This window comes from Mirounga angustirostris, unplaced genomic scaffold (assembly GCF_029215605.1).
Source record: "Mirounga angustirostris isolate CCGP_5_RB_7025 unplaced genomic scaffold, mMirAng1.0.hap1 SCAF_7, whole genome shotgun sequence".
NCBI lineage: Eukaryota > Metazoa > Chordata > Mammalia > Carnivora > Phocidae > Mirounga > Mirounga angustirostris.
Genome location: NW_026991715.1, coordinates 50,994,508 through 51,018,128, shown reverse-complemented (window position 1 = coordinate 51,018,128; position 23,621 = coordinate 50,994,508). Strand labels below are relative to the sequence as shown.

The window sequence follows — 23,621 nt, the reverse complement described above, 5'->3', positions numbered from 1 at the left end:
ACTATTCATTCTGACGTGACTATTAGATTATTAGTCATTTCAGTGCATCTATTTATAAAATGGATATTTTTCCACTTAAAAAAACCTAGGAGGGCCTAGACACATGAATCATTCTCATTTCAGAATTCAAAGGGGACAGAATTAACATTTACTGGATAATCGCTATTAGCACCTGGAGTTGTGACAGACATTGTGTACATCTCCCCTCCTTAACCTTTGCAATAACCCTGGGAGGTACACAACAGGTGTGAGGTAGGTAATTAACTCATTCAAGGGCCCACAAAGGAAGGAGGTCTAGAAATGCCCCAGCCTGTCTGAACCTCATGCCTCAGGTGAGTCCTGTAACAGGCCGGTGATTGGGACCTTGAAACAGGAGTCTTTAAAATGTGTGTTTGTGGGTGCCTGGGTGGCTCAGTTGGTTAAGCGACTGCCTTCGGCTCAGGTCATGATCCTGGAGTCCCTGGATCGAGTCCCGCATCGGGCTCCCTGCTCGGCAGGGAGCCTGCTTCTCCCTCTGACCCTCCCCCCTCTCATGTGCTCTCTGTCTCTCTCATTCTCGGTCTCAAATAAATAAATAATAAAATAAAATGTGTGTGTGTGTGCATACACATATGTATATACACGTATATACACACATTTATTTATGTTAAATTGATTTTATTTCTATTTTTATATTTATTTTTTACTTTATTTATATGTGTATATAATATAAACTCCTTAAAAATACAAGGATGGTGGTTGATCTATATTAACATTTTAATGCACTCTTATATTTATACTACTATGAGTTCCATCTTACAAAACAGTTTACGAATGAGATCATAGCATCTCATTTTTGTAAAATTAAAAAAAAATTAGTGTGGGTATATTTCTGTCGGGGGTGGTACCTGTGTACCTAGAAAAAAGTCTAGCAAATATACACCAATGTTAGCAGTGATTACTTCTGGGACAGGAGGTCATACATAATCTTTATTTTATTCTGTATACTTTTCTGTAACTCATAAAGATGTATGCAGTGGGCATAAATAACTTTTTCAATAAAAGCAATTAAGTTCTAAAAGTACAGGATAAAAAAGGTAAATCAGAAAAACTGGGTGGCTAAGTCATTAAGCGACTGCCTTTGGCTCAGGTCATGGTCCCAGGGTCCTGGGATAGAGCCCCACATCGGGCTCCCTGTTCCGTGGGAAGCCTGCTTCTCCCTCTCCCACTCCCCCTGCTTGTGTTCCCTCTCTCACTGTGTCTCTCTGTGTCAAATAAATAAATAAAATCTTTCAAAAAAAAAGAAAAAGAAAAGAAAAACAAAACCTAAGGATTTCACATCAGTGAATTTCTGTTTTGTTAACTTTCCCACTGAATTTAATATGTAATCTAATCTCTTTCAGAAAACACATCTCTTCATTTATACCCATTCACTCAGTCTGTAGTTTGTTAAGCGCTTACTATAAACTGAGTACTGAAACCCCGGGTTTCAGTACTGCAGCGCTTAGGGGATCTGCCCTTCTGAGACTCTGGGGAATGAAAGAACTACAGTTATTGTAGCATCCTCAGAACCATCAACCAGGGCAGGGGGATAGACGGTAAGACCAGGCAGTAGGGAAAAGGAATTGAAAACTAGAACAAAGTAGCATCAGCTCCAAGCAAGGAAGAACTATCTGGACTGTGCTTCCCCTTTTTATGCTACAAGGTGGGGTGGGACCAGAAGCTGTGTGTGGTGCCCAGTTTCCAGATTCTGCAGGGGCGGCGAGGGGTGGGGGAATGACAGGGCTGGAGGAGAGACACAGGGCAGAGAAGAGGCCACCTGAGGACAGGTGACTTCTGGAAAGCAGAAGAAGGCCAGAGGTTCACCACGTGACATCCCTCCCTACAACTTCTCCCTACCTGCCGCCCACACCTGCTCTCAGACTCTCCCTCCCAAGGTTCCCTGGGCAGCACTCTCTTCCCTGCTTCCATGCCCATGAGCATTAGAAATGGGGATCACCCTTACAGGATGTGGGCTTATGGGCTATTTCAGCTGGTTTTCTTTTTTTTTTTTTTTTTAAGGATTTTATTTGTTTATTCATGAGAGACAGAGAGAGAGAGAGGCAGAGGGAGAAGCAGGCTCCCAAGGAGCAAGGAGCCTGATGCAGGACTCGATCCCAGGACTCTGGGATCATGACCTGAGCCAAAGGCAGACACTTAACCATCTGAGCCACCCAGGCGCCCTCAGCTGGTTTTCTTAATAAAAATAAATGTATCCATGCAATCCTTACTAAAATATTTATTTCTTCAGACACTTTGAGTCAACTTCTTTGGAACTTACCGATTTGTTTTATAACCAAGATGAATCTCAGGAAACTTCCAAAACTAATTTGGAAAGACTCAGATATGGGGCACCCACAGAAGGCTAGTAGTTAGGCACCCGTTCAAATGACAGGCTGTAAGAATTTATTCAACGTGGGTACCTGGGTGGCTCAGTTGGTTGGGCGACTGCCTTCGGCTCCGGTCATGATCCTGGAGTCCTGGGATCGAGTCCCGCATCGGGATACCTGCTCGGCAGGGAGTCTGCTTCTCCCCCTGACTCTCCCCCTTCTCATGCTCTCTCTCTGTCTCATTCTTTCTCTCTCAAATAAATAAACAAAATCTTAAAAAAAAAAAAAAAAGAATTTATTCAACGCATCCTAGTAGGGATGGGGAATGGCTGAAATTCTGTGAATAAAAGCTATATACGTCTCTATGGCCAACTTAAGGGATTTATTGTGTGTTCTAAACATTACAATTGATCTTGTATTGGAATTGCCTATTCTATAATTTTTCCTTTGAAACTGTTTTAAGCTGGTCCCAGACAATCACAAAGGATCGGGTCACTCACAACCATTCTTCCCAACTTTTTTTCACATTATCCACCCATAGAAAATGAGACTATTTGTATGGTAGGCTGAAGGTAGTCTGGGGGAGATTTGAGCATAACTCTTTGGAACTTGGTGTAAATAAAAAAACCTCATTATATTTTCTTTGTTTTATATATATAACATGATGAAAAGAAGATATAAAATATTAGGGAAGATGTTAAATATTGAACTTGAATTAAACTTCCCCCAACATTTTTTTGACATATTTTAATGAGAACCTTGAGGTTATTTTCATGAAGGTAGCAAACTAACCTTCTTATATCAGATTCTAAGGCTGAAATGGCTACACAGAGTTCCTAATCGAGAATTTTCAGATGCCTGGGTGGCTCAGTCGGTTAAGCGTCTGCCTTCAGCTCAGGTCGTGATCCCAGGGTTCTGGGATCGAACCCTGAGTCAGGCTCCCTGCTCAGAGGGGAGCCTGCTTCTCCCTCTGCCCCTCCTCCCACTCATGGGCTCTGTCTCAAAAATAAATAAATAAAATCTTTAAAAAAAGAATTTTCAATGTTGACCCTTCAAATTCGTGAGTCACACAAGTGAGAAATTTTGTTCACATAATTGTAATGCAAATTTTAAAACCATTTTTATCACCCTTGAAAAATTCACAACAGTGAAGATTACACTTAAAAGAATCTAACCGCTCTTCTTTCTTTTCATTGGCAACATAATGCTGAAATGTATTTAATGATGGGAACGGATTTTTAATCCAATGAAATTTTCACATCAAGTACTCCAAAAATAATGATAACGTTCTAACTTGGAGGGCATGAATGTCATCCCTCAAGGCCAATCAGCTGCAAAACAGACAAGGCAGCCATCATCTCTGTGGTAGGCTGAACAACAAATCCCCAAACATGTCTGTGTTGCACTCCCTGGAGCCCATGACTATGTTACTTCACGTGGCAAAAGGAACCTTGGGAATGTGGTTAAAATTAAGGGTCTTCAGCCGGCAGGATGATCCTGGTTATGCGTGTGAACTCAATATAATCCCAAGGGTCCTTACAAGGAAAAGTAGGAGGTAGGAAAGTTGGTAGTCAGAGAAGACGTGACAACAGAAACCAAGGGCAGAGTCAGAGGGAGATCTGAAGATGCCATGCCGTTGGCTTTGAAGATGGAGGAAAGGGTCGTGAGCCAAGGAAGACAAGGGACTTCTAGAAGCTGGAAAAGATCAGGAAACTGGTTCTCCTCTAGAGCCTCCAGAAGGAATGCAACCCTGCCAGCATCTTGATTTTGGTCCAGTGAAATGCTCAGAATGTTCCCCTCTAGAACTGTAAGATAATAAACCTGTGATCATTTTTTAAGCCCCTAAGTTTGTGGCAATGTGTTACAGCAACAATAAGAAACTAAACCATATATGTAAACTAATGTTGAGCCAGGACCTGGAGCTAAGCGCACAAGGACACTTACCCAACCTCTGCACCTCCCCTTCCTCCAACCGCCTATTATGTGGGCACCAGAAACACAAGTTCTCCAACAACTCCGAGGGCCCCTGTCCACAAGTGTACTCTGCCGGCTGCTAACGTAGGTCTCTGGGTGGCAGGACTCCGCCCACACGCGGCACAGCAGCCTAGACCCATGAGTGCTGCATGTTGCCCATCATGCTGGCCACCCAGTGGGGGCAACCGTGAGACTCTGCTCCCCTTGGGCTGCGTCCCAGGAGCCCCCGAGGAGGGCTCAGAAGCTGCTCAGTCCCTGCAGGTGCTGCCCCGCCGCCGCCTTGAGGCTGGCGTAACAATATCTTGCAGCACACACGTGGCCATCTGGGGCGTCTCAGTGGACTGGTGACAACCACTGGGAGTCTCTGACTTCCGTGGCCATCGTTACAAAGTCTGGTACCGAGCAATACACCATGGTCTCTCCACTTCCGGTTTCTCAGCAGAGCTGGGTCTAGACTTCAGGCAATGATCAACTGGCAGGTAACAGAGCTGGTGGTGCAATGTGCGTTTGCACCGTGAATCTCGCACCATCCACAATACCCAGCAGAAAGAGATCAGGGCCTTATACTTTGACTTAAGAGTGCTGTTTATTTCAGTAAAAGGAATGAATTTATACCTGACCTATGTAAGGAGCCCTGACTTAAAGTGGTATAGTATTTCCCTTGTATTCCAGGGGTCTTTGGGTGCCTTTTTACGGAGTGCTGCTTTGGTTTGACCCTTAATCTGATTCTGATAAATCTCACTTCTTACAGCACGTGTGGGTGTGGGTGTGTGCGCACATGCAGGTGCGTGTTCTCTCTTGGGGTGCACGAGCTAACACAGACCTTCCAAAGTGTCCCCGGTCAGCCCAGGCCGACACTGACACAGCTGTGCCAGGTGCGCACATCTGTACTGATGCATCAGGGCTCCGTCTTGACTGGCTGGAGCCAGTGCTGCCAGCTGTTAAGCAGTTTTACTATAACCCTTGCTGTGCCATTTGCTTGAGCATTTGGTTGTAACACTGGGGAACTAATTTTTCAAGGGCTGTGACATGAGCATTAAGAAAGGAGAGATGACCAACGAAAATTTGTTATGGATTTGAATATATCTGCGAGAATATATTAGATATACCAAGTCACGTTCATAATAACTCCCTAAAGAGGTGTTTACAAACCTTCAGACCTCTTTCTCCTTCTGAGAATCAGCAATTTCTGTATCCCAGTGCCAGTCTTCTGTGGTCCTCCCGAAACTTGTTTAAGTCAATCCTCTGTAAGCTATAAAATGGCTGCTATTTATGCCTTTTTCCCCCATAAAGGATAAGGAAGGGGCCAGGAAGGCGTGTTGACCAGGACACAGTGGCCCCTCTACTGTCTTTCTCAGACGTGTCACTCTCCTCACCGCACTTCTATGTGAACATTTCCAAAGCCCTTGTGAACGATCTGTGCAGTTACCCATTAGCAACTGGGCCCGGACGTCCTTCCCTGTGGCGTGCGTGATCAATCTGACGGGACACAGTGACGAGGACCAGTGCTGGTGCAGCCCGCCAGCTCCCCACTCTGCTTCAGTGCTGGAGTGACTGTGGCCCACACCGTCCTCGTGCTGGGAATCTGCGCAAAGCCAACAATTCCACTCTTCCTTCCAATGCTACCTTGAATTACACCACACAAAGGATGCTTGAGTGCTCTGAACCGATCTCTGTTTTATCCTGGGTCCCTTTCATTGCCTGATGGGAACAGACCAACTCACAAGGAGGGCACTGATTTGACAGCAAAGGAATAAACCTCTCTTCAGTTTCTGTAACTGGCGGGGGCAACATCTTCAGTCCCAAACCTGAGACTATATCATTGTCATGAGCACGCTACAAAGGCGCACACACGAGTTGGGTCTTTCCACAGTGTCAGCTTTATTCAATCACAAAGCAAAGTTAAATCACAGTTACAAAGCAGGTTCAGGATTCCAAACTCATGGACAAGTCACCATGTGACTAAACTTGGCTTCTTACACAGCACACAGAGCAGGACAAAAGACAAGCCACACAACAAACAAGACAACAGAAGGTGCAGGACGTGAAGGAACCAAACACAAAGTCAGTCTGTGGGCGCACAGTTGAGATAAGACCTCCCCGTCTGGTCGGGGTCAGCTCTCTACACTGACAGCTTTTTCTGTTCCAGCAGCGAAGGATCTCGGTTCTGTTCGGAGATCCAACGGGCAGAACCTTCAGGGGCAGTTGCCTTTTTGAAGTGGTTGGATGTAGATGGGTCAGGTCTGAAGAGTTTTGAGTGTTTGCTGCCAAAATCTTTCCCTTTAAAAGGGATTTCATCAGTTTTGGGTCTCTGCAGACCTCCTCTGGTTCTGCTCGTTATCTGTTCTGGGGGGTCGGCTGACGGTCCCGGCGATATCTCCTAGCGGCGGAACCTTAAGGGCTCGCGTCACTGCTTGACAGGCTCCCGCTTGACATGAGAGACTCCACTTTGCTCTCTACAATCATCCTGCCTTCCTATCAGCCTGCTTCCTAACTCTTGGAAATAACAAGAGTGGAAACACCAAAGAGTGAAAAAGCTTTTAGTTTGTAGTCCTCACCATCCTCTCATGAAAGAGAAAGCATAAATAAAACACGTAGCAAATACATTTGACCCTTGAACCCCACGGGTTTGAACTGCACGGGGCCAATTACACAAAGTTTTTATTTTAAAAAGGACAGTACAGTACTGTAAATGTATCTCTTCCTTATGATTTTCTTTTTTCTTTTTTTTAAGATCTTACTTATTTGACAGAGAGAGAGAGAGCACAAGCAGGGGGAGCAGCAGAAGGAGAGGGAGAAACAGACTCCTCACTGAGCAGGGAACCCAAGGTGGGACTCAATCCCAAGACGCTGAGATCATGACCTGAGCTGAAAGCAGACGCTTAACTGACTGAGCCACCCAGGTGCCCCATCTCCCTTATGATTTTCTTAATAACATTTTCTTTTCTCTAGCTCACTCTATTGTATGAATATAGTCTATGATACATGTAACATAAAAAATATGCGTTAGTCAACTGTTTATGTTATGGGTAAGACTTCCAGTCAACATTAGGCTGTAAGTTTTGGGGGAGTCAAAAATTATACATGGATTTTCAACTTCGCAGGGGTTGGTGCCCTTAACCCCATCATTGTTCAAGGGCCAACTATACTGCATTAACAAAAAGGTGACATTAGCTTACCTTACGGAAAGATAAAAATCCCAGGCTGATCAAGAAGAACTAATGAGAACATACGTGGACTTGGCCCAAGGGCTAATTTAAAGGGGACCAAATCCATACAGATGATAAATTACACCTATGTGCCATTTTAGGAAGAAAAATCATTCAACCAATACTTCACTGGGTCTACACGTGGTACAGTGTTGGTTCTACTAGTCACTAGATATACATGGCAACTTTTCAAAAAAACATAAATTAGGGTGCTGTTTCCTGTCTTTTTTTTAAAAGTGCAGGCTTGAAACACTAGCATATACCAAGAATTCTATTTTTTTCTAGTTCATCTGCCTTAAACTGAGCAACTAGGACTAGGCTATTGGTAATGGCTGATGAGTAGTCTGAAGAGAAAGGCAGCGCTTACCCAGGTAATTTATCTCATCAAGTCACGGGCTGAGTCCTATAGAAATGTGACCCATTATTTTATAGGCATAGCACACGTTTTGCACTGAAAATAAATCTGTATTGCAAATCAAGCATCAACACTAACTATATTATAATTTACAGGAAATGATACACAATTTTGAAGCATGATTTGAAATAAATACAAACACTTACTTTAAATAGATACAAATACTGTTTGTACTTAAAGTAAATGATAGAGGCATCCATCTTGGCAAGGAGGAGTATTTTATCACCGATATTGTTTAGAATTACTGGAACAAGTGCTAATAAAAAGCAAACTGGATTCTAGTCAGTTTTATTATTAAAATAAAGTTATTAATATTATTATTAAACTTCTCTTTTAATTATTATTAAACTTGTCTTTTGCTTATCTCTGGGGCACACTGTTCTCCACCCTTTGGTAGTAACCGCCTCAAATCCTTTTTTAAAATGAGGCAAATATAAATGAAAGAATGCAAGCCTACCTAGAAACTAAATCTAGAAACCTCAGAATACCAGTGCCTGCAGGAAATATTAAAACCATCCTAATAAATCTATAACCCATTACTGCGTGATCTTCCTTCCATTTCCCTGTTTTGCTTTAGGAAGATGTAGTTGGCTCACCTCCCAATCAAGAGTGAACAGCCCCACTTCCTTAGAATTCTGGCACAGCCTCATGGCAGACATTACAATGCAGGCTGTGCCCGAACTTATTTCACACTTGGGAGACCGCTCCAGCCCTGCCCCCAGCAGATGCTATGAGGGCAAACTCCCACGTCTTTTATTTTTATTTTTTTTTTTTTTAAATACAAATATATTTTATTTGAAATAAACAAAAATGCTTACACAGCTCAACAGGTCACTTGGAAACAAACTTGCTTGACTGTATTACTGAGCAAAAACAAAGCTGAAGCACAAACACCCTTCTTTTTTGACATTTATTTGGAGATACGTAGGAAGACACTACTTGGTTTTTTAAAAACTGACCTTCCCAGGCGCCTGGGTGGCTCAGTTGGTTAAGCGACTGCCTTCGGCTCAGGTCATGATCCTGGAGTCCCGGGATTGAGTCCCGCATCGGGCTCCCTGCTCAGCAGGGAGTCTGCTTCTCCCTCTGACCCTCCCCCCTCTCATGCTCTCTCTCTCTCATTCTCTCTCTCAAATAAATAAATAAAATCTTTAAAAAATAAATAAATAAATAAATAAATAAATAAATAAATAAATAAATAAATAAAAACTGACCTTCCCTTAAGGCCTGGTCATAGAAGTGTAAACCATGTAAATGAATCCACCATTACCAGCTGTCCTATCATATCTGTGTCACCTGTGTATTCTGAGATCAGAATATATACCTGGGAAAGGTTGCTATATCACAGTTACATTTTCTTGGCAGGCAGGACTGAGGAAGAGTAATTTGGAACAAGTTTTACATCCTATTTAAAACAAATCACTAGTATTCCCTTAAGTAAACAGGTTACAATAGAAAGATACTGCCTGGAACGTGACCTTTTCACTTTGGTTCATTTTTAGTTTTTATTTGTGATTTACATAGTTGTTTGATTCATCTGCTTATAGTACAATCCTGCCACAAAGTATTAAAGCACAAGATACCTATTATTCCTTCAACATCTGCATTTTTCAAGTTTTATACTCTACTACATCCCTAGTATGTCAGCAGTTCTTGAATAATAAAAAATAATAATAAATGGGTAAAACCCTTCTAAAAATGCAGATATCTGTAACTATAATGGTACTAGATGGGAAGGAGACAATGAGGGAAGAGAAAAAAAAGCAAACACATTCATGTGCAGGGAATGTGGTTCAAGTCTTTGGATTTAAAAACAACTTCCCCAGAGAAGCTGGCTATAATGGAATTTCCAGAAAACTTCCTTTGCCCCCACAAATGGACCTGAAAAGCCCAATCCAAACTTTTGAAAACTACAGTTATGAGATGCTATAAATGATGATCAAAGCAGTTGGAGGGAGAAGGATGAATGTGTCTTCCACTCAGCTAGTTTGTAGCATAGCCTCTTTAGCTGTTGGTGGATCAGTAAAAACCACTGACGTACCAGAAGTGCTTTGAAGGACAGGGGTAGAAAAGTACTGAGCATATTACCTGTCTATATCAGTAACAGGGCTTCATGGCTAGGAAAATTTTCTAAACAGTAAAATGACTCCAGGATAGATCTCTCTCTCTCTCCATCATTAAATGTGGCAGGATTAAAAAAAAAATTTACAAGTAGATATAGTGAAAACAGAAAATTACAAGGCAGAGAACACAAAAGAATCAAGACGACGCTATAGGTTCAACAGTATTCCACGAGGCTAGAAAACCTGTTAGCTCTGAAAGCCCTAGCAAAATATCACTCTTGTTTATACATCACTTATTTATCACATGACCACATGTTGAATCCTTTCTTTCCACATACTGAAGAATCCTACATTCAGCCTTTAAGCATTCTGCATTTCTTCGCCAATCTTGTAGCTGAGTATCTTGTTCCAGTCGATTTTGGTGCGGGTAACCGGAAGCTGCCGGCGCAAGGCCTTGTGGTGTCTGACATAGTTTGATAGTTTTCACTAATTGCTCTCTGATATTCATCTTCTGCATGCTCTATGATTTTAATAAACTCCTTGGCAGTTTGGACTTCATTCGAAACAGTTACTGAATCCTGTACATCTTTATGGCCAACCAACTGAACATTGCCATCTTCATAATAGTGAACCTGAATCTTAAGTACTCCAACCACCTGGGCTGTAGGTGGTGTGATGGTGAACTTCCACTCTGATCTCCAACGACCATTCCAGATGTTTTTAGGCTGAAACTGGTGGCTTTCAATACATGTGATAATGGTCTGTTGCCCATCTATAGTTTTAGCATAAACAGTACAGAAGCTGTTCGAATAATGATCTTTCACATAGGCCCTTAGAGCACTGTCACAGGATTTTCTCCAAGACTTCAGACCTCCATCTACATCCTCTGGCTGGGGGTCACTTGCTTCTTTCTGTAAGTGATCAAACTTAAAGGAAATTTTGTTTCTTGGATCTAAAAATCTGCTATTCCCCAGATCACCACGTTCTGTAATTCAGGCCTGATCCTCATGTCCTTCTGTCTTCACAGGCGTGAACTGATCCATGTTATACCAGGCAAATGCATGTGCTGCCCCTTCCCTGAGGAGACTGTCATTATTAAGTAGTAGCCGGACATCATTGAACACTTCATTAAATTCCCCTGGGGGTGCATGAGTGATGAATTTAGCAGCTATGTGTACCTTCTCCTCATCCGACACCCGTTCCTCAAAGTCGGCCACCTTGGGCTGCTCTGGCCCAACCCCGCCAAACTCCCACATTTTTAACCCGAACGAAGATAATAAGAGTCTTTTTAAACTCTTCACCTTTATCAAGGATGGCAAATTCAAATGTGTAAGGCCAGGCCAGTAATGCAAGTAAGTAAAACAATCAGGGGCTGTTGGCACCACACAAACTTGATACGTGAAAGGGTGTGCATTCCAAAAAGTTCATAATCACGGGGCAGCTGGGTGGCTCAGTTGGTTAAGCATCGGGCTATTGGTTTCAGCTGGAGTCATGATCTTGGGGTCATGGGATCAAGGCCCAGATGAGATCCCTGGCTCAGCAGGGAGTATGCTTCTCTACCTCTCCCCCTTACACTCCACTCATGCACACACGCTCGCTCGCTCTCTCTCTCTCAAATAAATAAATAGATCTTTAAAAGAAAAAGTTCTTGATCTCAAGGATACAGTGGTGGTGCTGGTGCTGGTAGTGATGGTGTGTTGTGTTTCAGTATGTTTTGGAGGGTTGGTTTTTGTTTAGTTGGATTTTGTTTTGATCTGTTTTGTTTCACTGTTTTGTTTTTGGCTTTTGCTTGTTTGGGAGATTGAGTTTTGCCTGCTTTATTTTATTTCTGCATTGAAAGAAGTAATTTTCTTAATGGGGGTGGGGCATTCTAGTAAAATTAGAAGATATATTTAGAAATTTCAGGAGACCCCTGCATATAAGAATATTTAAACATTTATTTAGACTTATTTAAACCTTTCTAAGAACATCATTGTTCTAGCATTTTCTTAATGATATTCATTAAGAGAAAAAGATCCCACAATATCCTGAAGTAGAACATTCTAATCAAGAAAAAATGAGACTCGGGCGCCTGAGTGGCTCAGTTGGTTAAGCGACTGCCTTCGGCTCAGGTCATGATCCTGGAGTCCTGGGATCGAGTCCTGCATCGGGCTCCTTGCTCAGTAGGGGGTCTGCTTCTCCCTCTGACCCTCCCCCCTCTCATGCTCTATCTCATTCTCTCAAATAAATAAATAAAATCTTAAAAAAAAAAAGAAAAAATGAGACTCTGAGACAATGCTTATTTATTCTATATTTACTCACAGTTTTTATTTCCACCTGGCCTCAAAGATATTTGGGAAGTGTTTTATAATGTCTGTTACTGGTTGGAGTTTCTGTTTTATTAATTTTTAGTCTTTGTAAAATGTACTTCCTTTAAGATTTATTTTAGATGATTTTAATAATATTATGGTTACTTGAAAAGAATATATATATATATATATATATATCAGAGTAACCCCTGTTAGTGATGCTGTTTAGATTATCTTTCTACATTATTTATAACATAATTTGCTTTGCATATTTTGAAGCAATATTATTTGGTTCATAAGAGTTCATGACAGTTATATATTTTTGACAATAATTTGTTTTATTAACATAAAAGGCCCCATAATCTTAGTCTCACTTAATTGGCTCCTTAAATTCTATCCTATTATATTTACAAGATCACCTGCTTTTAATTTGTTCAATTATCTGATATCTCTACACATCCTTTTACATTTAAACATTTGCTTCACTTTGTTTTAGGTCTACTGTTTTTCGATAGCATAAGGTTGGATTCTGTTTTCTGACTAGGTACGAAACTCTACTTCTTTTAATGAGGATATTTTATCCCATTTATATTTATCATTGCAACTGAGCTGGTTGTTCTTATTTTTATCACAGTATTCTATGCTTTCTTGGTGCTGATTTAGTTTTACGTCTTTTACTATCTTGATTCTTCTTTTCCATTCTATGTTCAGATGGTTTTGATTTACATGCTCCGGAGTTCCAGAAATTAGTTTGTTTTTTATTGCACTAAATAATCTAATACCTCTGTAAATAATTCTTTCGCCTATATTTCTCTGTCAGAACCAAGAGAATACTGTATTTTTTTCAGTTGCCTCTATTTGAGATAAGAAATGAAGCACATTGCACATTCCTTCTTCCATTCTTTCAGGTCTTTTTATTAATATCATATGGACTTCAAAAATCCAGATTACTGTTAATTTCATATTATATATTCCCTTTAGAAAAAGACTGTGGGACACTTTAAATCAGCTTTTTTTTTTTTCACCTCAATCCTGCTTTTGCTGCCTTCAATGTAATTGTGAATGCTGCAAAGGCATCCCAGCTGTGAGCAATCCTCTCTCCACTCATCGAGCTGCCTTTTCATCTTACTCAGCTGCCTTTTCCCTGCAGCTCTTTTTCACTTCTGGCTTGCTCTCCTGATTCATAGAGGTCAAGTCCTCTTGAACTATTTCAGGAATGTCAAGAAGCCTTATGGAATTTTCTTCCGAGTTCTGTGGGAGATGATTCTTTTTTTTTTTTTAAGATTTTATTTATTTATTTATTTATTTATTTATTTATTTATTTATTTATTTATTAGAGAGCGAGCGAGAGAGAAACAGCATGAGAGAGGACAGGGTCAGAGGGAGAAGCAGGCTCCCCGCCAAGCCGGGAGCCCGATGTGGGACTCGATCCCAGGACCCTGGGATCATGACCTGAGCCAAAGGCAGTCGCTTAACCAACTGAGCCACCCAGGCGCCCCTGTGGGAGATGATTCTTAACGGTATGCCCTTCCTCCGAGTTGTCCAGGTCATATATCCTTTCCTTGGCTCCACACGATTTTTTTTCATGTGCCCCATGTCATTGTTCTCTCTTCCTTGAGTGAAACATCTATCTAGCCTTAGAGTTTGTTAATGGACAGTGCGATATGCCAAGCTCCCAGGCTAATTCTTGGTTTTGTATGGGTTTTCATCTAATGATCACTGATTTGTTGTGCGGGTATCTACTTCATACCTCTTCTTCCTTGTTCTCTCATACCTGAGCCAATGGAGTACACGAGAGACTGGAATTCCCAAAATGCACTTCCTGTCTCTGCTCCTAAACTAGTGCTTTATTTGCACACGCACACACTTCGTGTTCAGATAATTGTTGAGATTTTCAGGCTCTGCCTAGATATACAAAGTTGGGAAAGGAGACACCTGGGGAAAAATACATACTCTTCCAGCCTCAAAGAGGGCGACATAAAAAGTATAACTGATCATTTTCAAGTTATATAGGACCTAAGTTCATATAGAGAGAGGATGAAGGATGGTGGGATATGTAATATCTCTTGACGTTTTTTTTGTTGTTGTTGTTGTTTTAATTTTATTCATTTATTCATGAGAGACAGAGAGAGAGAGGCAGAGGGAGAAGCAGGCTCCCAAGGAGCAGGGAGCCCGATGCGGGACTCGATCCCAGGACCCTGAGATCATGACCTGAGCCGAAGGCAGATGCTTAACCATCTGAGCCACCCAGGCGCCCCATCTCTTGACGTTTTTTAAGACAGTCTGCTTTGGAAACAACTCTAAAGCTTGAGTAGTTTTTCCTAGTCAAATCCCATCTGCTTTATGATTATTGTCAGTCCCCCCCAGATTCTGTTACCAGGTTGTCTAGTTTGGGTTGGGGGTGTAAACGGTCATATTATACTGGATATTTGTGAATATTTTAGTAAGAAATAAAGTATAAGTCTCTCTAAGTATTTACTGGCTTCCCCCCAAACACGGCCCCTGAAAGGTTATAGGGTATCCTTTCAATATCAAGATCCAAGGTTCTACACACACACACACACACACACACCCCACACACACACACTATTCCTGCCAAGCTGTTCAAGATTCCCTTCCATCTAATTTTGATGTCAATGATGCAATAAAATCTCTGGAAATCCATCAAAGAAGCTTCTGCCAAAAAAATCTCGGGAAGCCACTAAAAGAAGGTTCTGCCATCAGGTGCTTAGATTTACTCATATATCACAGCGGCCATCCATATGTTGGGAAGTTCACAGGGTGACACCTAACTTTCAAACTCAGATCCTAAGTCCACCAGCCAAGGAAATACAAGTGCTTAAGCTTGCCTCTATGTTCCATCCTGTTCCCTCCTTCCACCCAAGAAATGGATGCTGGCAGATGGTTGTTCCCACAGGCAAAATCATGGTCTTGTTGTATTAAAAACTCATCCCTATGCCCCCCTTGAGGATAGTAGGCTGCCACCAAATGCTGTATGCTCCAGAACATGACACCATATGGTTGCCACCATAGCCAGAGGCTTAGTAAATGTTGCTAAATTGCAGACAATTCAAAGACACGCCTCTGTTTCCTGCTGAGACCTCAGTCTTGCCAAAAATCACTGCTTGCCCCCAAAAGCCTGGAGAAAAGATGGCAAGTTCAGGGGAGGAGTGCAACTGCGTTACTTGCACTTCCAAATGCCAAAGGGAAAGGGTGACTGAGGAGCCCGGCAGAGTCAAACCGTCCCCCACAACACATCAGCCGTGGAGGTCCCAATAACCTTGAGGTCCAAGCAGTCTCAGGAGCAAAGCAGGGAAAAAACCAGACTTGAAAGCTCCAGAGCAGACCTAACCTCAACACCTTCCCTGGAACCAACCTGATGTCTCACTAGCACTTCACTCAAGGGTGTGCGGTCAGTGGCCCAGGCTCAGGGACAGCAAGCCCTGTGCAGCTCCTCTGGCCCCTGGCCCTCCCTCCCCTCTCAAGCCGCAGGCAGTAACCCGGCCTTGCCCAAGTACCCTCCACCATAGACTCAATTCACTTTGTCTTCCTTCCTTCCTTGCCTTTATTTTATTTAAAAAAAAAAAAAAAAAAAAATTGTTTGGAAAGAGACATCAAGCTGTTTGGCCAGCTGAGCAATCTGAGTTTCTGCAGATTTTTAAATACTGCTAATAAAACAGACCCCAAAGAATTACAGCCACCATTATGAGAGGCATGATTAAACTGTCTGGGCATGATTTGATTCTATTATACAAGAGCATGAGAAAAAAAAAGATGAAACCATCATCTGTATCACCCCTGGGGAGAAGAAGCACCTTTCCCGGCACACTGAAGACCACACCTCCGCTCACAGAGAAATTAAAAGCCGTTCATGGTCGTTAACAATCAATGAGCTGGCCACGATCAGAGCATTTGGGGAGGAGTTGATAATTGTGCCTGAAAAGATGGTAATTTACATGAATGTGGACCGTGAAGCTAAAAATGAAGCTTTACTGATGAGCCGCCTGGTGCCTGCGGACTTCGCGAGAGAGTACTTCGTGCACAGTGGTTCGTGCAGGGATGTCCAGTGTCCCATCAGTTGCTGGGGTGTTGCAATTCTCTCTTCTGATGAGCTTACTTGACTTGAAATTTGGAAATTTCAACAAATCCTGGGTCCTCCCAAGGGAGGGTGTCCCCATCATCCATTACAAGTTAGGGAGGAAAACTGACTTGCTTAGTTGGAAGTTTTGACTATTCGTTCCTGGCTTACCCCCACTCCACACCTCCAACACTCATGACCCACCAGCCTGCCTCTTTCTCTCTGCCTCCCCCTCTCATTCGCTTTGTCTTCAGACATATATGATACCGGCACACTGGGAGTAGGTGAAATTTTATATGAAAGGAATTCGAGCACTTGAAATTTAGAGAGCATTCTGGTTTGGGTTGGTCGATAAGACGTTTTAATTATTCTGATTTTATTAGTAATTTATTTCTAATTCCTTAGCCATCCATGGCACACAGATTTAAGAAGATATACAGGGGGACGCCTGGGTGGCTCAGTTGGTTAAGCATCTGCCTTCAGCTCAGGTCATGATCCCAGAGTCCTGGGATCGAGCCCCACCTTGGGCTCCCTGCTCCGCTGGGAGCCTGCTTCTCCCTCTCCCTCTGCTGCTCCCCCTGCTTGTGCTCTCTCTCTCTCTCTGTTAACTAAATAAATATCTTAAAAAAAAAAAAGAAGGCATAAAGACTGAATGTACACTGACTCCATTAAAACTGAAACTAAGCCTGCTTTCGTAATGCAGCAGAAAAAGCCTTGTACTCGGAGTCAACAGACCTAGAGTGTGCTCCTTGGTCTGTCACTATACATTTCTGTGGTCCTGGAGGAGTCATTTTCACTTCCTGGGCACTGCTTTTCTCATCAATGACACTTACTTAACCTTTGGGGTCAAGGACACCTCTGATGAAGGACACCTTCTCCTTGATGAAGCTATAGACCCTCTTTCCAGAGAAATGCACAGGAACACAGAATTTTGCCCACAATTTCAAGGTTCCCCATAAAAGCTCCCCACAAAAGCCTACCTAGGGCTCCACGTGTGTAAGCAAACCACAGGTCAGGAGCCCCCAGACAAGAGCACCTCGACAGCTGCTCCGAGCTCCAAGTTGCCACAACTTGGAAAACCTGGGAGCAGCAGATAATGCTGAAGAATTTACTTTAGGAGAAAGAGGGGAAGGAAGAAGAGAAGGAAAAGTAAAGGAAAAAAGAATGAGGAAAATGAAGTACCCTTTCCACTAACTTGAAAAACACTTACAAATTGAGTCTGAAAATGAACACTTAACTGAATTAAATGCAATATAATTAAATTTCATGTTATAAAGGAAAATGTGATCTAACATTTTAACTCATTTAAAAGTTATACCCTCTGGAGAACAATAAAATGATTCATATTAAATAAGATAAAGAAAGGAAAATGGAAGCAAAAAAACATTTACTGTAACTAAATGATGATCTCAAAATAGGATTTAAATACTTGGAATTGTATGATAATCAAATTAATCTTTACTTTTTTTTAATCATCTGGTTTCTGGGACTTGATTCTTAAATCTTCTGGGAAGATAAGCCTTGTCTACAGATGGTTTTATTTCTACAAAAACACATCACTACCTCCATTTTTGAAAATGCAATTTTAACAACTCCATATAGGTATTCAATCTAAAAGATGTAATTACCTTTAGATGAATGTCTTGAGCCAAGCCCCAAGCAGAATGTAGCCTCTTACAAATATGATGTGAACACTGAGCCGGAGAAGCCATGAACTCAACAGAGAGCACACTGGGCTCCAGTCGTGGAGATGGGGCACCAAGCGAGTCCCCTGCCATGTCTGGACCTCGGTTCTTTCTTCTGCAAAACAAAGGTGTTGAGCCTGATTAATTCTAGGCTCCCCTCCTACACTGCTTTGACATTGAGTCTCTCTTTATGATAACCCCCAAGTCACTGTCCTAAATTAACAAAAGGGGCCAGAAGTGGTTTCCTTCTAAACAGGTACTTATGCATCTGTGGCTCTAAAGGTTCAAATTGAGCAGGGTAAGTAGAGGTAAAACAGAATCTAACCTTAAGACAGTTCCCCGATCAGGCTGTTTAACTGCTGTAGATTTCCCCAGAGAGTAGAGAAGAAGCAAAGAGGAAAGAAGGTCTACGTTCATCCTTGAATATCATCAACTCGTAACTCTTACTTACTAATTTGCCCTTCACATTCTGCTAGAAGAAAATAAGTCCAATAGTTTCCCACCTCTAAGAACTTGTAACCTAAAGTGGGCAACAGCAAACTAGGCAAACATAAATATAGCTACTTTAACAGGACTGGTAGCAGAGGTTGTACACAGAGAGGGGCCAGATTGGTGAGGGGAGTGTGAAGCGATAGGGAGTGGTGGAGACTGTGGAAACCAAAGCACTGAGTTCACAAAGTCGATGCAGTTGCAGGTGAAAACTGATGCACAGGCCACATCCAGCTTGAAACTCCGACTTGGAGTCTCAGGAAAGCACTTACTGATATTATCCAGCTGGTTAAAAGCAGAACAAGCATTCAAATGTAGTCCTTTTACTGCTCAGACCAGTTTCCTCCACAACACCACATTTCCTGCTGTCACAGGAAGTCAGAGCAAATTCCCTTCATCGCAGATGTTGGTTCATCCTCTCCCTTCATCCCCACTGCTGCCCCTCAAACCATGCTGCACACCATCAGCACACCCTTCCTCCAAAACACCACTCTGATAAATGTGCCCCCCCACCCCACAACGCCGCTGAAACCCAATCACGCTGCATCATACCCGGCAAGGTAGACCCTTGGTCTTCACCTAGCCTCGTCATTCACACTTTTACCCCTTCTTTGCCACATTTCGCCCTTCTGGAAAGTTCTCCCCTTCCATTACCCAAATTCTTTTCAAACAAATCATGAATCAATACCACTCTCAGTTCTTCATTCTAAGATGAGGAACACAGAAAGGGCTTTCTCAAACCCCTCCCTCCTGCTATTTGACCTGGGATGACACTAGTCTTGAGGAGCATCTTCCTTTCAGAAGCCTGGAGTTCCTACATTTCCCTAAAGGGTGCAGGGACACAATAGCCAGGGAATCCAAGACAGGGCTAGGTGCTCAGCTACAGAGGGCCTTTGTTCACAAACAGGGAAAAGGTGCTCATGTAAGGCAGGACCACGTTTCTCTGACTCCTAGACCAATGCTCCCTGAAGGACTGTGACAGCCGTCTATTGTTCCTAGAAAGAAAAAAAGCAAATAACCTGGTTGATGGATGGCGTGCCCTCTTATCATCCAAATCTGGCACCTTCTTTGTGGGTGCAGAGGGAAAGGGCTAGGAAGAGAACCTGGGGATGCCAAAAGAGAAGGAGCACCTGGTGCCATTTTTAAAATACCACTGAAGCATGTTTGATATGTTTCACGCTTTAACATCCAGAACATCACGTAGCTGTTAACTCTCAAGGTTTATTCTCCTTTTTACTACTTATATTTTATGCTACTTAATTTCTCTAATTTTCAGGCTGGCTCAGGTGCAATAATGAAATTCTAGGTCAAGGATAATTTTTACACATGATTAACAAGCTGGAAGAACAGTGTCTTTCCAAAAAATGAATTATTCACCTGAAGTAATTAGCCAGTGGTTCCTAGTGTCTAAATATTCTCATTACAACCTATCTCCTCCTGCCAAAATGGTACTTGCTCTGGAATTTGGACCTTCATGTGGGCACCCTCCCCATTTGTGGGTTTTGGAACGAGAAGAGGAGCTACAGCTTTTCATCTGCCATGAATGAGACTCAGTCACAGGAGTGAGGCTTTCATCAGCGAGCCTTGCTGGAAACCTTTCTGTGTGAGCATGAGCCTGCCAGACATTCATATCAAAAATCCACAGGCTTTATTTAACTCTCCCTGGAAGGAGGTATAAAGGTTACAAAATAATGAGGAAGAGCTCTGTTGAGCAGGGACCCAAGAGTCACAACCTCTTTGTTAAAACTGACAAAAGAGGTGGGAGATAAACTCTACGAGGAACGGAATCGGGGCGATTTAACCTGCCGAAGGGGAAGCTGGAAGGGAACAAAATCACAGGATTCATACATATGAAGAGCTAGTATAATAGGGGATGCTGAGCAGCTGTTCCGGATTCCTCGGAGGGAAGGTAAGAAATGGGCTTTAATAGCAACAAAAGGGTTTGCAGGCATTTGAGTATGCTGGAGAGAAGAGACATTAAGAGAGAAAATCTGAGTTCTAATCCCTGCTCCTCCCTTAGCCAGCTGACTAGCCCGGGGAGCCCTGTTTTCTGGGAAATGGGAATGGGATCGCCACCACCCCATGTAACGCCACGGGAGTAACATTAGAGTAAAAAAGAATGTGAAGCACAAAAGTGCACTGAGAAAGTAAAGACCTTCAGCACAAGGTCAGGAATTATTATCCCAGTTTTGGCAGACCATGGTTGCTGGTCATTTTCAACAGCAGTGCCCTGATTTACCTGGTAACCTCATGGGGTAGAACGTCTTCGGCTCTGCACATGCATTTACTTCTCAAAAACAAAACAGACTGTGTGTGTATGTGTTGTGTTTATAGAGGTGTATTTGTAGACACAAAGGATCCTGATAATGTCACTTTTCAAACTCTCTGGCGGAGGCTAGTTTAGGCCTACAATCATAGTAACACCATAAGAAACACTGAAGTGTATGAGGGTTACCTTGGCGTGTAGGTCTTATTAATAAATAGTGATGTCCAGAACTCTCTCACAAGGGAGCTTTCCCAGTCCTTGCTAAAACCACCAAAACATAATATCCCAGCAGCTGGTATTATTTTATATTTGGAAAACCCAAAAGATCCCATGGCAAAGCTATTATATGTAAGAATAAAATAGCAGATTATAAAATCAATGCACCAAAATTAGTAGGCTTTATATATACAAAGAGAACCAGTTAGAATGGGAGAGAATGCCCCATTTATGATATCAAAACACATTAAGTGCAAACTTAATAAGAAATGCCAAAAATCTGTATGGGGGAAACTACAAAGCATTCCTTTACGTCCCAAAAGTCGACTTGAAAAAGTACAGAAATATAGCACGTTTTGGCATATCAGTTATCATGAAGGCAATATATAAATTTAACACAATTCCAACATAAAATGTCATTGGAATTTTTGTCTGGCACAAAATAACTGTACTACAAAGTTCATTTGGAAGAAGAACAAACAATAATAGCCAGGGGGAGAAAACCTAAAAAAAGAAAAGCAATGTGAGGAGGACAGGGAACTGGCTTATATAAAATAAAACCTCTATAAGTTAAAAAACAGTATGCCATTGGCCCATGACTAGAGAAACCAGTGGAACAGAATAGAAAATCCAGACCTAGGCCTAACTGCACATGGAAATTTCATACACAATAAAGGAAGCATCTCAAGTCAGAGAGGAAAAATTCATGCTAACAGTGTGACTGGCTAGCTATATGAAAAAGATAAAATCGGCTCCATTTTTCACACTACACACTATATTAAAATCCAAATGGATTAGAGATTTACAGGTAAAACAGAAACTTATATAAATACCTTAAGAAAACATATGTAAATTGCTCTGGAATTAGAGAGAGGGGCAATTTTTCTCGCTATGGCTCAAATCCATAGAAAAGGTTAATAAATTTGATGACATAATAACCAAAAAGTTTTATAGCGGTCAAAACACCATGAACAAAGTAAAATACCAAAAGATGAACTGGACAAAACGATTTATTGCTAAGATCACAAAATAATTGGTGATTAACATAACAATAAAAAAGTTTTTTTAAAAAGATCACAAAATAATATCTCCAAGAAAGAAAGAACTTCTAAGAACACAAGAATAAGATCCAACAACCCTGTGAGAAAAGCAGGCAAGCCAGTGCCAGTGAAAATGTCAGAGGAGGAAACTGCAGGAGTGCACTCCTCCACGAGAGCAACTAAAACACTGGCCAAAAAATGTCAGAATCAACTTTTTCTAGAACTCTGGAAATGAACCAATAGCTGGCTACAACTTTGGGGGCACTCAATCAACAAAAAGGGCTGAATCGCAGTACGCACAGTGAGCCCTGGGGCATTTTCACTTCCCCAAGTCCCATGGCCTGTCCTCGGCGTAACAGCCGCCTTGCAAGTCATAGCCCACAGTCCCAGTACCCATGCTGGTACTAGAGAGCAGAGCCATCCTCATTTGCAGAGAACTGTCCTTGGTGATCTACCCGGTGCCTCTAGGGAAGGTCTGCTCAAAGGGCATGTGTTTCGTTTTGTGTCCTTTTTTTAAGATTTTAGTTATTTGAGAGAGTACGGGCGGGGGCGGAGGGGAGAGGGATAGAGGGAGAGGGAGAAGCAGACTCCCCGCGGAGCAGGCAGCCCAACACGGGGCTCGATCCCAGGACCTCGAGACCATGACCTGAGCCGAAGGCAGACACCCAACCGACTGAGCCACCCAGGCGCCCCTCAAAGGGCACATTTTATCTCCCCTAACTGGAACACACCCAACACTACAACCACTACCCAAGGGGCATTTGTCAAAAACATTTACAATGTTGTAAAAACATTTACAATTTACAACTGGAACAATAGATTAAAAAGCATAGAGGAGGGGCGCCTGGCTGGTTCAGTCAGAAGAGCATGCGACTCTTGATCTTGCGGTCATGAGTTCAAACCCCATGTTGGAGGTAGAGATTATTTAAATAAATAAAAACTTCTTAAAAATTTTTAAAAAATAGGGGCGCCTGGGTGGCTCAGTCAGTTAAGCAGCTGCCATCGGCTCAGTTCATAATCCCAGGACCCTGGGATCAAGCCCTGCATGGGGCTCCCTGCTCAGGGGGGAGCCTGTTTCTCCCTCTCCCTCTGCCTACCGCTCTGCCTACTTGTGCTCTCTATCTCCCTGTCAAATAAATAAATAAAATCTTAAAAATAAATAAATAAATAAATAAAAAGCATGGAGGAATGCTGGGAAATATTACCCTTGGGGCATAAGGGCTTTGAAAAGTTCCAGCGTGGGGGTGGGGGGATGGGTTAGCCTGGTGATGGGTATTAAAGAGGGCACGTACTGAATGGAACACTGGGTGTTATATGCAAACAATGAATCATGGAACACTACATCAAAAACTAATGATGTAATGTATGGTGATTAACATAACATAATAAAATTTAAATAAATAAATAAAAAGAAAAGTTCCAACGTATTCCTGGTAATCTGGAAAGCCACACACACAAACGGGACCATGCACACATTCAGGAAAGACCTGAGAAGGCCTTCCATCCTCGCTCCTGGCTGATCCTGACTCTGTGCATGCACAGGAAGTGAATAC

At 42.3% G+C, this 23,621-nt stretch overlaps 1 pseudogene; it reads right to left on the bottom strand.

Annotated features, from left to right (window-relative positions):
• Positions 1–9,153: 9,153 nt before the first annotated feature.
• Positions 9,154–11,277, bottom strand: LOC123858652 (F-actin-capping protein subunit alpha-1-like; annotated as a pseudogene).
• Between the last annotated feature and the right edge of the window lie 12,344 nt (positions 11,278–23,621).